This window comes from Tenebrio molitor, chromosome 3, assembly GCF_963966145.1.
Source record: "Tenebrio molitor chromosome 3, icTenMoli1.1, whole genome shotgun sequence".
Taxonomy (NCBI): Eukaryota; Metazoa; Arthropoda; class Insecta; order Coleoptera; family Tenebrionidae; genus Tenebrio; species Tenebrio molitor.
This window is the reverse complement of record NC_091048.1, coordinates 24,098,834-24,115,434: the sequence shown is the minus strand read 5'-3', so window position 1 is coordinate 24,115,434 and position 16,601 is coordinate 24,098,834. Positions and strand designations below refer to the sequence as shown.

Sequence of the window (16,601 nt, the reverse complement as noted above, 5' to 3'; positions counted from 1 at the left end):
TGCACTTGCACCGTCACGAATTAAATGTGTCAGCAGATAACAGTCTCGAATAAACCCGCACGTCTGCAAAAAACCCTTACCTTTGATAAGGCGAAGTTATCTAATTTTAATCGGCGAATCTGAGATTAATGGCACGCGAATATCGCGGGGGCTTAAGATCCGGTAGCCGTTGGCCTTTTTCAGAAATCGAAGAGTTTGTAAACACTCTGTAGCGGCGGCACAAGTTGATTGTTTGGCACAATAGTAGAAGCTCGATTGGTACAGTTGTAAAAATGGCACAAATCGCGCTGACGTCACAGCAGGAATGAGCCATCCCAGCAGGAAAGCGTCGATGGGTACGCACCGATCTATTTAACGAGACCACCGCGTTACTGGGTCTGTCGGTTGCTCATGCGGCAAATATTTGCAGCTTTTACAACTTGTCAATATTTATCGGGGCCAATATTGAGGATTTAATAATTTTCTTGTGCGTTTGTTTATGTTGACATAGCCAAAACGACACACTTGCCAAGAGCGTACACTCAATTACGACACGAAAGTGAAACAAGATCTTTATTTAGAGCAAGTCAACAATAAGCGAAGGTAAAACCGACCAAATTTACCTCCAAATCTTGCGTTACTGGTGCTGGGGCCACCGGTGGCGATGCTGGATTTTCCAGCGCATTTTGGAAAAAACATTTTCGGGAATTGTGGGGCGCAATTGGGACTTACTTGTCTGGATGGGTTTATTATGGCACTGTCAACAGTAAAAAATTCTTCTTAGGTGTAGCACACACGTGATGCGCGGTCACTGCTGGCGCTCGAGTAATGTATTCTCCGACCAAACACCGTTTCAGACTGGCGCTTTGATCCATGGAAGTTCACATATACAGCACAATCCTTGATCCCACCTCACGATCCGTATGCTTTTTGGTATCCTCACCGACCGAAATTCATTGCATCACGTTGTACATTGCACATTACGATGCACGAAGATGATTCATCGGAACAGCGTGCACTCTTAACGCCCTTTTTGCCGCCGCGACTTAATACCGTATCATTGTGGCTAATGGAACGCCGAAAACAAAATCGGTATTTGTCTTCAGGAGCGAAGATTAATATTCTGAGGTGAGTCGACGAAATGGAGATGATCGCCGGGGTGGTGCAGCAGGGTGCAAAGAAAGCAGGTGGACGCGAATCATTGCGTGGTCTCGATGGCAAAAAAAAAAGGAAGCGTTGTCTCAATTTTTTCGTTTGCTTAAAAATAAATTCAATAAAAATACTTCGCGTGGCTTTGTTGGTCGTGGAACCCACGCTGTTAAATTTGCTTTAAATTTATGAATGTAAATTGTAACAGTGCCCACATAGGATTACAAGCTCCGGTTTTGTCCGAGTTTATTTTTTTGGATGAGCAAAGTTTGACTTTATTTTTTTATTTCGAATTTTGGACGGTCTATTTTTGGTGGAATTCATACAAAAATTTTAAATACGAAAGATTACTGTTCGCAGAAAACAAAATGTAGGTTATAAATACGTAACGTCTTTTAAAAAGGTTCATGCTCTTAGAAAGTAACTACATAAATCATGTTGTTTTTTAATTAAGTTCTTTTCTTCTCTAAAAGAGTTTATCGAAGTTGTTTTGGTTTCCAAATGAGTAAACAATTTCCCTTATATGGAACCGAATAAGAAATGAGAAAGAAAATTTTTATTTGAAAAAATTGAGAAAACATTTGAATTTTCAGATAGATATTGTGCCTAATTTTTTTGTTTATTGGGACGTTGATAGAACACGAAATTTAAACATAAACTGATTTTATATCTTCTAGGTCCAAAATTATTTTTTTTTACATTTTTCTTTGTTTCTCAAAAATCTAACGAAACAGAGAATGTTCTTTGAATCAAGATTTCTCAATGAAATTCAATGTTTTAATAGTTATTTATACAGTAAGTGAGTAAAGTAATACTTTTTTTTACGAGAAGGAAAATTTGCCGCACGAGCGCAGCGAGTGCGCAAATCCGCCGAGTAAAAAAAGATACTTTACTAACGAGTTGCATACAAAAATTTTTTGGCCCCTGTAAGTTTAGATAACAATTTTTTCGACACTCAAAATTTGAAAATTTTCTCCTGTGTGAACCCGTGGATCTTTAAAACGCTCGTTATACTCGCGTTTTAAATTGGCCCACTCAAGTCAAAAAAATCCCAATTTACATACGAACACGTTAAAAAAACTACTAATTATGAATGAAAAATTTTATAATTGCGTTAAAAAATGATACGCTACGGCATTTTTTTTAACGCAAAATGCGTGCAAAAATAAACCACTATGGCACTTTTTTTTCGCTTCTTGACAGATTCAAAAATCACATATTTTATGAACGCAAACAATTGAAAAAACTTGCGGACGTTAAAAAATTAGGTTTAACGTTTTCATTTTTTGTTGGTGAAACATCCAATCAAAAACTGTTTGTTAATTATAGTACATACTATTATTTGAAAAACAATTTTTAAAAATGTTAAATTTTAATACACTTGATTTTTGTTTACAAAAATAACATTTTTCAGAGAACTTTTTGTAGACAATAAATTCTTGATAATTTTGTATTTTTTAAAAACAGAAAAATAATTTGCTCAGGTTCAATATTTTGAGAACTATAGAATTATAGAGGTGTCCCTAAATTAAAAGACGAATCCATAGTTCCCTTATTTATCGGGGGATTTTAATTATCTATACAGCAAATTAAATGGTTGTGAATAGGGTACAAAATGGCCTAATAAAATCACGTATAGCCCCAAGGGCTCCAAAGATAAACAACTGTCAAAATATTTTAGGTTTGAGCATTGACGATAGTAGCGTTTGTATTTTTGGTGTGTAAGTGTTGAAGCCCTTGGGGCTGTACCTACCAACGTGATCTTATTAGGCCATTTTGTAGCCTATTCACAACCATTTAATTTGGTGTACAGATAATTAATCCTCTGATAAATAGGAGAGGTATGGACTCACTCGTCTTTTTTTGAGACACCTGTATAATTGTTTAAAAAATTATGATTCTGCCCCTTTTAAAGAAAAAGAAAAATTATGAACACTAGTGTTATTATTAATGTAATTAACGTATAATTAATTAGTGTAATTAGTATTATTTTCTTCATTAGAATTTTTAACTTAAAAACAGTATTTTAACCGGATTTAATGTTTCTAACGTTTTTTTAATGTAATTCTTACATAATAATATATTTAACAATATTTTTGACAATTGTGACATTGTTGGTTGAAAAATAATTTAAAATAATCTTTCGTAAATATTAAGCTTATCCATCAATCTTCAAAAATGTTAATTTTTGATGTTTTTAAAAGGAATTAATTTTAAATCAGTTGATATTTTGTTTTTTATCATGTAACATTCCGTCAAAAATATTTTTGAAGATTATAGCGTGATTGCATGAAAAATAAAAAAAAAATGTATGAAGGTTAATGTTGTATAAATTTTAAGAACGAGGTTGCAGGGCTTTATTAAAAAAATTGTAATTCCTGAACCATTTATTTGTTTTTTCTATTTAAATCCTAAGGGTTTGGCCGATCTTCTGTGCCATTAGTGACATTTTTTTATGTTTCATACGCCTACTGCAATTTTTCAAAGTTGATAATCAAAAAATATCGAAAACTTCATTTTTTCAATAGGCAACTACCATTTCTGACACTAGATATAAATGTAAAATTTAATTTTAAGGCCACTTTTATTACCATTGTGTATATTTATTTCCAGCAGTTGGCGTAATTTCTATTTTTTGAATAAAATATCCTTCTTTTATCAAGCAATTGTTTTATTTGAATTTTTATTCAAAACTCGCATTGCAATAAATAGTAGATATGTAACAACAAAATAATAAAAAAATAAGCAAATTAACAAAACAGTGTGTCTCAAAATTCGCGAATTCCGAATTCAGAGCTTTGTAGGGGATCACTTCAGTAGTCCAAATATGGAAATTAAACAAAAACGGGACTCCCCCCACAAAGATACATTGGTCTGAAGGTGCACTTTTTGAAGTGCGTTTTCTTCAAATACAGGCTGAAACGTGCAGTGTTTATTGTAATTTATGGTGTAAATGATTGTGGAAAATAATAACGTAAAATAATTTTTTGAAAAATAGCTTTACTTTGGAGTAAAAAAAAAATAAAATTTTTGTAATTTTTCTTAAAAATGGAACGGCAACGTAGCTGGAATAGTATTTTGTCACTGTGGATATGAAGACTGCTATGTATTGAACAAAATTAAAGTGCTTATATCTTCTTCATTTTTTTTTTCAAAGTATTTTTCGAGCTCCACTGGGTCCTTCCCTACCACGTTCTGAATTCGGAATTCGTGAATTTTAAGACACCCTGTATGCATTTTTGAATGTTACTTATGTTTTTTGTTCATCATAGCTAAGTTGAGAATCTTCTTTTATAATAATTAAAAAATAGTATATTATATTATAAGTGATAGAAATGCATCATTATACAAGAGTGAGAATTTTGACCGACGAGTGCGCTCGGGCACGAGTGGGACACTTCTCACGAGTTTCATAATGGCATTTCGATCACGTGTGATATACGACGTTTTATCTTACAGGTGCAACTATTGCAAAAAAATCCAAGAAATGAAGTTTCATTCAAGTAAAATGACAGCTGTCAAATTTAGTCACTTGTGAGTACTTTATGTCAAGTTAAATTGCAGCTGTCAAATTTACTCACTAGTGAGTACTTTATCTCACTTGTGATTAAAATTTGACTTCTGTCACCGGAATCAATAGTCTAAGGTAGCTCAAAATCTACACTTGTAAGATAAAAAAATGCGTAATAATTTTTTTAAACTTGAATTACGATTAATATTCAATTTATGAGGTAATGTAGATCATAACAATATTTTTTGGAGATGAAATTAATGAGTTCTTAGCTTTAATGATTTATTTAACATCGTTTGCAATTGCAATTCCAAATTGTACTGTCATTTTGCTCATTGTTATCACCTTTCACAATTAATTGCAATATGAAGACATCCTTAATTATTTTCCGGAAAAACAGACTCCAATATTGCGCACAAAATAACCACCGCATAGCAACGGCAAATATTGTTTCTTTCGCATTGTTCGCCCTGTTTGCTGTGAAAACACTTGAGCGACTCCATCTTTCAAAAGTGAAACGTTTTCCGTTCAGATACCTTCACAACTTCACAACCGCTATTATTTCAACTCGACTCCAGTTCTCCCTCCGAACCCCTAAAACTTCCAGTGACCAAAAAATATGAAACGTTCTCGTTCGAAGTTGGAGACGTCGTAAAATTTGATTCTTCCGATGTGCCCGTCGCGAATCCGTCTCGACGCATAAATTCCACGTAAACCGTGAATAACTGACATAAAGACGCGAAATCGCGGAATATAAGAAACCCCACTCGCAATAAATCGTAATAAAGCGACTCAAGTGTGCTCACAAACATCTATTAACGAACGGAATTTACATAGTCTGTTATCACGCCAAAGATATTTTAATAACGAGGAGATTCCAACTTTTCCTCGTCCTAGCTCCGGTCGTTCGTTCTTGCACGTCAAACATAAAAACGCCAATAACTCGCGACCCGGCCCAGATGTAAAAATTAAAAATACGCAAAAGTGCCTGTTAAACCGGCCACAACTTTGAAGTTGGACCAACGTTTCGATTAATTTCTTTTTTTATTGGCTCGACTTTATCATTCGTTTTTTACGATGTCCAACCGTAATTTCTTCCTTGCACCTGCATTTGCGGTCGATTTACATTTTTTCCAGTCGTGCAGACGATAACACCGCAGCAGCGAAATCTGTCAGAATGTTCGCAATAAAGCGATCTAGTCGGTCGGGGATGATTCGCTTTTGTTTGCGATGAACGGGACGCCATATGCGGTCACAATCCGAACCCTATTGACAGCATTGTCGTCTCTTAATTCGTAATTGATTACCGACGAGGGAACCACTTTTTTGAGCAAATTGATCGTGACGAACGACGCACAATAAATCATTCATCGATTAATCGCTAATCGATTAATTACGTGATGCTTTCATCGATTACTAACCGCATCATCAATGCCAACAATGTGGAATTTTTCACTTGTTACATCGGTTGGATTTGGTTTGCTAATTTGCTTTAAACAAGTGCGACGACCTCTTTTTCACAAGAACTTTTTTTTTTAATTGCAAGAGGAGCGTGGGCGAACACTCCTTTGTTTTTTTAAGTCGTGGAGGGGTTGAAGTAATCACACAGAGGTCTATATTTAGACCAGAGAAAATGTGAATTCCAAACTTTTCATTCATATTTGATACATCACATGAGTCATGTGATAAATAATAATATGTGGAAATGTAGTAGGAATATTCCCAGTATCAAGAGATATCAATCACTGATGACGTAATTCGCTTAATCTCTGAACTGATGTATAGGTGGTCCGATAACAACTGGCCCGTCATTAATCGCAGACGTCCTTCACATTTTTCAGATGTGTCGTTGGACTTTCGTGTGTGAAAATTCCAAAATCTGTCACGGTCGACGAAAGCTTTTGAATTATTCTGACGATTTAAGCGTCGGCACTATAAAAATTCAAATTAATTCACTATTTTTTGAGTGAACAAAAGCCCCCGCAAAGAAAGCTCACCCTCCGTTGTAATAAATATTTCTTTTGTGCGGTTTCACGCCACCTGAAACAATTTAAATTTGTGGGGAAGTATCAGACCACCTTTATCTTGTTTATCCTTATTAATATCGACAATATGTAAATCTTTCACACTTCGCGTTATTGAAATTGTTCAGAAGCTTTAAAATACAAAAGGCACGCCTGTTTTGCGTCGTAAACAAGAGAAACTTTTTTTTTTATTATTCCATGATGAAATCGAATCGGTAAATATGTTGTAGAGTTGGATATTTATTCTTGTTAAAGAGGTCTTTTTCTGAGAGGAATTTATTTTTCGTGTCGAAAACGGAAGCCAGCAACGGAACGAGCTTTGCCTTATTTGGGTTTGTTTGCGGTTTAGGGCGCACTCTGCTAATGGAAATTAATTTAAGTTTTGGACGGGTGCGAGATTGGAGAAAGTTCTGATAAATCTAAGTTTTATTTTGGGGTAGGTATTGGAAATCAGGGAGTTACGCTTCAGGGGGGAAATATTTCATTTGCGCAAAAAGGGACAGACAAGTTATCGTTTAAATACTTTGAATTTAAACAGTGAGAAGTATAGAGATAATTTTTTAAGGAAAATTTAAATCGAGATTGTAAGTTGGCAGAATTCAAAATTTCTTGTTTTAACGTAATTTTTTACTCTTTTATTAGTACATACGTAGTTTATCAGAGCTGATTTGATTCATTTGAAAATCGTTACAAATTTCTAATTGAATTAATTTTCTACTGAAACATTTTTGAAAAATTGTGTATGTGTGGGAAGTTGTAATAACTAGAGCTCTATTAAAGTGACCATTTGGAGATTTAGAGAAATAATTATGTTATTTCACAATTGAATAGTTTATGAAATTATTTAATTAGGAATTTTAAAAACAATCAATAAAAAATTATATAAAAAGTAATAGTTGCTTAGCTAATTTAATTTTAAACTTAACTGCAAAGAAGTACTAAATATCATCTTTCAGAAAATAACAGGTTTTTCATGTTATTTAGGTAAACATTTATTATAATGAGACACCCGATATAACTGAAAAGAAATAAATAAAAATTTGATTTCAAAATTAAAAAAAAATCAAATTTGCACCAATGAAACGCGACTTAAATGAATAAACAAGATTATTTCCTTCATGTGTTTAGCAACCAATTGCGTGACAAATATTGACCAATCAAAACGAGAAAACAAAAAATAACCCGATAAAATTTCTCTAAAATGCACATGTGCAATAATCTGATAAAAAATGTCAGTACCTGATTTTTTTTTTAAATTATTTTGAATAAAAAGGATTGGAAATAATGCGTTTGGTTTCATTCTATTCAGGAAATAATCAGCCGTATACCCCTCGTGCAAAATTTTAATATCGGAAATTTTTTTGCTAATGAACTCAAACATCCGTAAATTATTCGGTCAGAAGACCAATTATTATCAAATAAAAGCCCTTGACTTCGTCTCGTGCTCTTATTTGCTAATAATTGGTCTTCTGACCTCATTTATGGATGTTTTCGTTCATTAGCAAAAAAATTTCTGATAAAATATTTTGCACTTGGGATATAATATGTGATAAGAAATACTCTTTTAAAGTAAAAATCGTTTTCTTTTAGAACATTTTTGAGAAAGTGATGAAGGACCTTTAGAATTCATAATACATATTATAATAACTACTTACGGCACTAGTTGCGAAAAATACATGTTTAATAGAAGCGCTTTAAACATACTTTTCAAGTACCTTACAAAGGTTTTTCTCTTCTAATGTTCAGATATTGAAAAATATTTAAACATTTGGACTTTTCCTGGAATAATTAATTCAATATATACAGAGTGTCCTTTAAAATACGAAACTATAGCTCCCTTATTTATCGGAGGATTTTAATTATCTATACACCAAATTAAAGGGTTGTGAACAAGCTACAAAATGTCGTAATAAAATCATGTATGGCCTTCAAGGCTCAACTGTCAAAATATTTTTTTAAATTCGAACACATACTTTTTTTAGTCATTCTGATAGAGATTTTCATTCTGAATACAAGTATACACTTACATAGCAAAAATACAAAAAAAACATGTAAAAAGAAACACTGCTATCGCCTATACTCAAAATAACTCAAAATATTTTGACAGTTTAGCCTTGAACTCCTTGGGCCTTTACGTGATTTTTTATTAGTCCATTTGGTAGCCTATTCACAACCATTTAATTTGGTATATAGATAATTAAAATCCGATAAATAAGGGAGCTATGGTATTTTTTGGGTCACTTGTATATAATGTCAAAATATAACAGATTCTAAATTCATAATCAAACCATCCAAGACATTACTGCAAGTAAGACAATGAAAGTTTGTCTTTGATTTGATTTTTTATTTTATAAATATCTTGTCACGCTGGTGTCAAAAAAGTGTTGTCCACTAGTGCGTTAAAGTGGCGTTTTTGAAACTGAAATTACAATCGAAAAGTATGACTTTTATTTTATTAATTTCATAACAGATCGACAAAGTTGGTGATTTTGTTTTAACAAATTTTCGAAAGAAATCAAAATCTGGACCCAAATGTCGTTTAAAAACAGAAACAAACACTGGAATCACGATTGTTGATGAGTACAATTTGATGTATTGGTGGACCCGGTGTTGTAAATGAAATAAAAACTAGACAACTAATTGGATTTAACAAGATGGAAGGCTACCACATCTGGTACTTTTGGTTCGTAAATTAATTTTGGCAACAGAAAAATATTCTTTTCAGTATTAATAATATCAAGAAACTAATGAAAAACATATCAAGTTATCTCAGGTACTAAAAATCCTTAATAAGTACATACTTACCTTTGAGCTGCTTTTCCTATTTTTTTAGCATTCTTTGCCCTTCATTCAATAATTCTTTCAATTTTCTACGTCTCTCTCTTCGAGGATTTCTTTCAGAACTCGTGCCGAGAAAGTATTTTAACTGTGGCACAAATTTCAAGTTTAACAAGATTAATAGTGCAATTATTGCGGTGATAAGAAGTTATTATTTCTCTTTGTGAAAATTATTGTGGCGGCGACATTCTTAATCGTTTGAAACAATTAAATGACAATATTTAGTTAAGATTTTTTAAATTTAATGTCTGATAAGAACATTTTCGACGAAATAAATTTCAGAATATCTAAAGGTTCGGATTCACTAACTCATATCGTACCTATGCATCAAACAAATCACCCTTTTTAAAAAACCTGTCTACATTTGTTCCCAGCGCAGGCGACGAATTAGATTTAATTTTAAATTAATAATCTGTGAAATTATTTAAGTGAATTTGTTAATTTTGTTACTATCGGGTCTTCAAATAAATATATATTTAGAGTAGGTATAAAGCAATTTTTGTAGGTAACCAATTATTCTCCACAGGTTACATAGTAAGTTTCTTCCCAATTTCATATTATCATATTCCGTGGAGGGGGAATAGGGATAATGCACTACAAAAATGAAAAATATTTTCTAACCTAATTTTATTTCGTTAAAATGTCAGACGTTTCTTGTGTCATTTTCTATGCTGGAACAATGTTGCAAACAACTGAATTTCCATAGGTTGCTCTAAATATAAATTTATTTGAAGGCCCGTTATATTTGCACTCAATTCATCGGAAGGTAGTCAATAGATTATTATTGTTGTTATGATTATCTTTTATTAATTGGCGTATCGTGCGTGAGTCAGTGTAAGAATTGTCGGTTTGTTTCATCACGATCACCACCGGAACAGTACAAATGGCAGCGCGTACGATGCCGATTAGTGAGCGCCTACCTTAACGTCAGCCTGAAAATGAAACAGCAGATGATGTCAAACTTCGAACGCGAAAACATGCAACAAAACTCCAGTAAATCGTCACATCCGGGGACCGGGGCTACTTTCGTATGCAAGCCGCTCCCGGGTGAGGCATCCGAGGGGTTGATTGCACCCCCAGGGGCCTCATAAACTTAGCATAGCCAATATGGTTTAAGAGCCGGCCGTTTGTCGAGGTTAATTACCAATTCCGGTTGAACACTCCGGCGTCCGGACTTTTTCGCCGCGAGAAAGACTATCTTCGGCGCGAGGTCGGCTGGAATCTGCACGACGTGCCCCACGGGACGGAGATAATGCAGCCATGCCGTGAGCGGTTTCGCTCTTTTATTTTAATTACCTAATCGACCGATAAAAATTCATCAGCGTCGCGTGTGGGCGAAGAAGATGCATCTCGCAATTTGCACACTGTTTACGTCGCCTAAATTTAGACGTCGCTTCAGGAAAGTGCTATTTCAAGAATTTTTTCTCGATCAGGAGCTTTCCACGGCTATTTTAAGACTGGCTTGACATTGAAATGAATAATAATGTCGTAATAAATAGTGGAATTCTCACATCCATTTTAATCCGGCCGATCGATTCGGGCTGTGTCCTCGAGCTCCCGGACCCGAATCGGGGCGGTCTGATAAGGATGGGGTGAAAATGGAACTTAATAATTTACAAGGGTGGCCCATGTTTAAAGCATCAACAGACAGTTGTGACGTGACTTGATTATGTTTAACTCGTCGAATATTGGTTAATGGCATTTTTTGTGTGAAACAGTACGCACTGCGAATGCTATTTTAAGTGCATTTTAAGCGAGGAATATTTCAGACGGGTCATGAAAAGAACGCGAAAGGAATGCGATATTGGAAACCGTGCATTAATGGCGGACTTAATTGAATCAAAGGTTACAAAAAGGGGAAAAAGGGAATCAGACGGTTCAGTTTGAAACTTCTCTTTTATGTGAGTCGCGTGACGGTTCTTGCTTATCAATAGAGTATGAGGACTTCTTTTTTTAAAGGAACACAGACATCAGGAACTTCCAAATTTTATTCCCAACTTTTTACTTTCCGACTTTCAGTATTTATTGCTTTCCAGAACAAAGAAATCTGATATTATATAGTTTTTGACAGTGTAGCGAATTTCGTAAGAATCAAAATTTTTATGCGATGTAGGATTTAAAATTAAGAGAATTCGGAAAGCTTGAATTTTACACCTGCATGCTTTACAAAATAAAAATTGGTGGCGAAGCGGTAATGGTCAGTCCAGGTGCTTATACATGAAATTCCACTCCAACACTCCGGCTCGCAAGAGCTATCGGTGCTTCTATGACTGTTATTATAATACCGGTTTCAATATATCGGAGCAACCCCTCTATTTGCTTATTAGCCCCCAGTGATTACCGTTTATTCCCTTGGTGGTATTCATTTTCCGGACGATGAAGCAATGATGACAGAGTAAATGAGTGGCTCGAGGCACAATCAAAAGAATTTTTCTAGGGACGTCAAAGCATCAAATGTTGACGATTATGTTGAAGAATATCTTTTATTTAGTCTTCCTGATTTTTTGTTTCCACATGACATAAGGAAAATAAATGATGAAAAAATATTTCCAATATTAACGCTTTTGACAATTTTGGCGATATCTTAAACCAGTTTTCTATTTTTGTTACTAACTTTTGTTACACGATTTTTATTTTTTTATTCGGATTAACTAATGATAAAAAATGGAAATAATAATAAATCTCTCAGTCTAAAGGAATAAAATGTTATTCACAATATGGAACCCAGTGATGATGAATAAAAATTTTCAAGTTGGAAAATCCGCATCAATTTTGCTGTATCATGCGATAAGCGTATTTGTTCGCGAAATACAAATAAGATACAAAATTATTGAAATTTGTTTTATGTTAGGAAAATAATGTTGTTTACTGAATAAACGTCGGTACAGCGTGAGCGTGGAACTCGTTTATGATTCGTCTGGGACTCGTTTATTTACAGAATTAAAGTGTATTAAGAAAGCAACGTTAAACAATAAATTAATAAAGCATGTTGAATTCTGGAGCATTCGAAAAATAATAACTGACAATTAATCCAGATGATCTAAATTTGGCAATGCTATTTTTATTATTAATGCGGCAGAAAACTTTGTAAAACATAACAGCATAACAGTAGCAGGAGAAAATGTAGCAGAGCTGTTAATCGATGTTTACGTTGCAGAGCAAAATTAATCCGAAAATTAAATTTGTATTTTGGAATTTTCTTCACTCTCCCTTGTACCTAATGTTTTACTTGTCAAAATAAGAAATGTGAAATACATATTTAAAAGACGCGGCTCTTGACATTTTTTTCAATTCTTCAACACTTCTGGTTTTAGGAGATACATTAATAACAACACACATTTTATGAAAAGCTTGGCAATGACAGGTGTAATGCAACATTTCTTTGTTTGTGAAAACCCGGGTGTTAACGTATTCTCAAAGTTGGCGTTGAAGAGTCGATTCTGAACGCACCACAAGTCCGTCTGCAGAGTAGAGTGGTGCCGGCCTGAGATATGACAGTTGGTGGGGGTGTGCGTAGACGGAAAACAGTCGGACGAGTCCATCTTTCGTCAAATAGGGGTGTTCAACAGATTAAAAATCAGCTGATTGTTTCTGTAACCGCTATTCTCTGTTGTGACCGGTTTTGCCACGCCACTGGGATATTTTGTCCGCGTAGATTTCCCCCACCAAATGTCATATCTCAAGCCGGCCTTATTCTAAAAACACAAACAACGCAAACAGTGAGGTTAGATTTAGGTAATCCGTCTTCAATACCAACTTTGAGGATAAATTTAAATGAACCCCCGATATAATGTGTAGCTTTTGTTTGCGTTAACGTATGACGTTTCAAAAACTGTTGAAAGAGATAGAAAATAAACCGAAAACTTCAATTTGTCATTTATCACAACAATAATAGAAGGGCTCAGAAAAATCAAATCTAAAGGATTTGTCAACGTTTGGGAAAGAAAGAAAAACTACAAATTTATTTGAACACTTATTCATCTATCCATTGAACACAAAGCTAAATAATCACTCTGCTATTTCTTGGTCTAGCGACTATGAAACTTTGAAATGAAAATTTATGTAAATTTAATTAAAATAGAATCATTTGGGATAAATTTAATAAATGAAATTTCAGTGAAGCGATAAATTAGCAAAACAGTGAAACCTTTATATAAGAGAGGTATAGTTTCTAACTTGATGGTATTTTAAAGTATAATAAACTCTAATATATAGGGGTATTTTCTACACCCTTTAAAAACGCCACATTCCTCATTCAGCCACCCCCTCATTCGGAAGTGCTCTTGTTCATTTTTCTTCTTCTTATAGCGGTAGTGGAGATATCTTCTCCTTATTATTTCTTTTATTACTTTAATTCACTTCATTTTATTACTAGCCCCGCGAGGTCCAAAAGGATGTTCATAACGAAACTGATTTTACTTTTTTTTTACTTATCACTGTATGATAAATAAAATCGACTAAAAATCGTTGGAAAATTTGGTTATTTTATTACAACGAGGTTTAAATTCTCTCTATTAAAATAGTTTTGCAACGAACAACATAATTTCCATCGGAATGATATTTCCTGATAAAAGTTGCAATCTCCTTATATGCTTTTATAGTTACAATCCATTTTTTTAATTATAGTCCGATGAGCATAGTCCAGATCAAGAAGTCGACATGACCTGCGTCCTGCGTCTGCTTTTGACATTTGACAGCAGTGCATGGTGCTAAACTCTGTCCACTCATAGATTGCTTGACATAAATGTTACTAAAAAAATTCACTCTACGCTACAACAAATAGATCCGGCGCGAAATTTAAAAAAATGGAAAAAGTAGGTTTACACGTGATGTTTTATTATTGTTCTGCATGTTTGCACTTAGGAAAGACGAAAGAAAACTTCAGTATAGTAGGAGTAATATATTAGTTTTTATTATCACAGGATATTTCACGAGTGATAATGTGCCCGACGGAATTACAAATGCAACCCACAATACATTTTCGAATTTCTGAAAAAAGCTGGCTAATGAAATTAAAATATCCAGCTTTTTTCGGAAATGGCTAAACACAAACAAGAGATTAATATTTAACATTTAATGCATGAACAAAAATTACCTCTGTATCATTTTCGATGTGTTACTTTGTTAATATTTCAATGTTATCTAAGGATATTTAAAAAACCGCATTCTATCAGTGGACGTAGTCTACCAATATTCGAAAATTTTTGTGGGCAACATGAGACAGATGTTATTACAAATTTCAATTTTTGAGGTTTTGAGTTGCGTTCTTTCGTGTTTTCTTGGTTTTTCTGCAAATTTATTCCCCCGTTTTCATTTCAGTTCTGCAAACGAATCTGTCCACTTGGTGTGTAGCTTTTCGTTGGCATCATACGGTGCAAATTTCCAGTTAAATTAAACAAAATTATCACAAATGTGGTTAAAACCTAACCTAAAAATTTGACGTCGCTAATATAATAAACGTATAACTCGCGTCTTGCTCTGATTGCACATGCCAAAGCGAGATGCATAGTGGGACGGGCTTTATACAATACGTACAAGAATTCAATAGCTTGTTTTACATTATGTGGAAAGAAATAGAAAATGGACTTTAGTACATACATATTTATCACTGGTCCAGATATTATCTTTTCCGGAAAAGACAACTTAAACAACAAATCTTTCCTCACATCATTATTTGTTTAGATAATTGCTTTGCAATTTTTTACACTTTTAATTTAAGATTATTTATCTTGAATATGTTTAAAAACCATTTTCAAGAAACACCAACGTTTTTTGGCACTTTATTTGCTCTAAGAAGTTTATCTGCTCATTTCGGGAAGTTGTTTAGCAGCGAATTTCAATTCCCACTTTTCATTATCTCATAAAGTGACTGATTGCTTTACTTTTCATCTTCAATCCAAATAAATAAATAAATTTGTGTGAACGAAGGCCGTTCGGAAAGTTCTCAGTTTTGCTAATGATGAAACACAAAATCTTGTTGAAAATTTTTTATTTTTCGATATTTAGTGCGATTCGGTTTCAAAATTTAGCAAGATTGTTACTGAACAATATTGATTTTGCATAGATCCAAGCAATCAACAGCCTCATATCATAGCAACTGCAACATTGTTATATAGCAATATTGGTAAATTTTAAAACAGAATCGCACCAATTGTCTCCTTTATAATTTACAAGCTATTTTGCTAGGCAATAGTTCGGAATGCTTGTTACTTTTGTAACGTTTTTAGTCAGCTACCTTGGACGGTGGTGCAATGATTTGTACCCTAAAAGTGAAGCTAAAGAAATAACCCAACTGTTTGTGAAAACCCCATCCAAATATATTCAGTAGGTTTTTTCTTATAAGCACTAAAGAAATGCATATACAGGATGTTTCTGAAGTACGTGTGTTAATTTTAACCAGTGAAAGAACTCGCTAATTTATGAAAATTTTCTCTATAACATTTTGTAAAATTCGTAAAAGTATTCCAAGATTTTTTGCCCCACAATTTTTACTAAACGAGTCGTTTTATGTGATTAACTAGTTTATATTTTTTGTAACCATGAGAATCTAAATTTTGATTATTTATTTTTTTCTATAACAATGGAACTTTTTAACAAAGGTCTGTTTCTATCACAACAGAAAATTTTCGCCCTTACCCATTGGCGGGTATACATTTTGATGGTTAATTTATTCCAAATTTTAAATCAATTTGTATTGCTTTTTCGTAAAAATGTTATAGAGAAAAGTTCCATGATTTGGCGCGTTCTTCCACTGGTTAAAATTAACACACGTATTTCAAAAACACCCTGTATAGATATAAATTACAGCTATAAATTTTGCCTTTTATAACATGCTAAGATTGGGAAGATAATGCCTAAAATGTTGTATTTTTACAGCTCCACTATAAGAATATTACATTACATTAAACTCAATTTTTTGAATAGCAAATAACAGAAAAACTATTAAAGAAAATTTTGGATTATTGCTAATGAGAAAAAATCTGATTTAGCGAATTTACAATTTAAAAGAAGAGATGAAATTTTTTGAGAGACAGAGAATACATATAACTTTTTTGTGTTTTTGTTGCGTAAATTTAGCAGCTTTTGATTAATTCGAAATT

General features: G+C 33.5%; 1 protein-coding gene across 1 annotated transcript in view; it reads left to right on the top strand.

Annotated features, from left to right (window-relative positions):
- Syn (synapsin) overlaps window positions 1-16,601 on the top strand; it is a 56,056-nt gene that overhangs the window by 29,491 nt on the left and 9,964 nt on the right. The gene's annotated exons all lie outside the window — the stretch shown is intronic.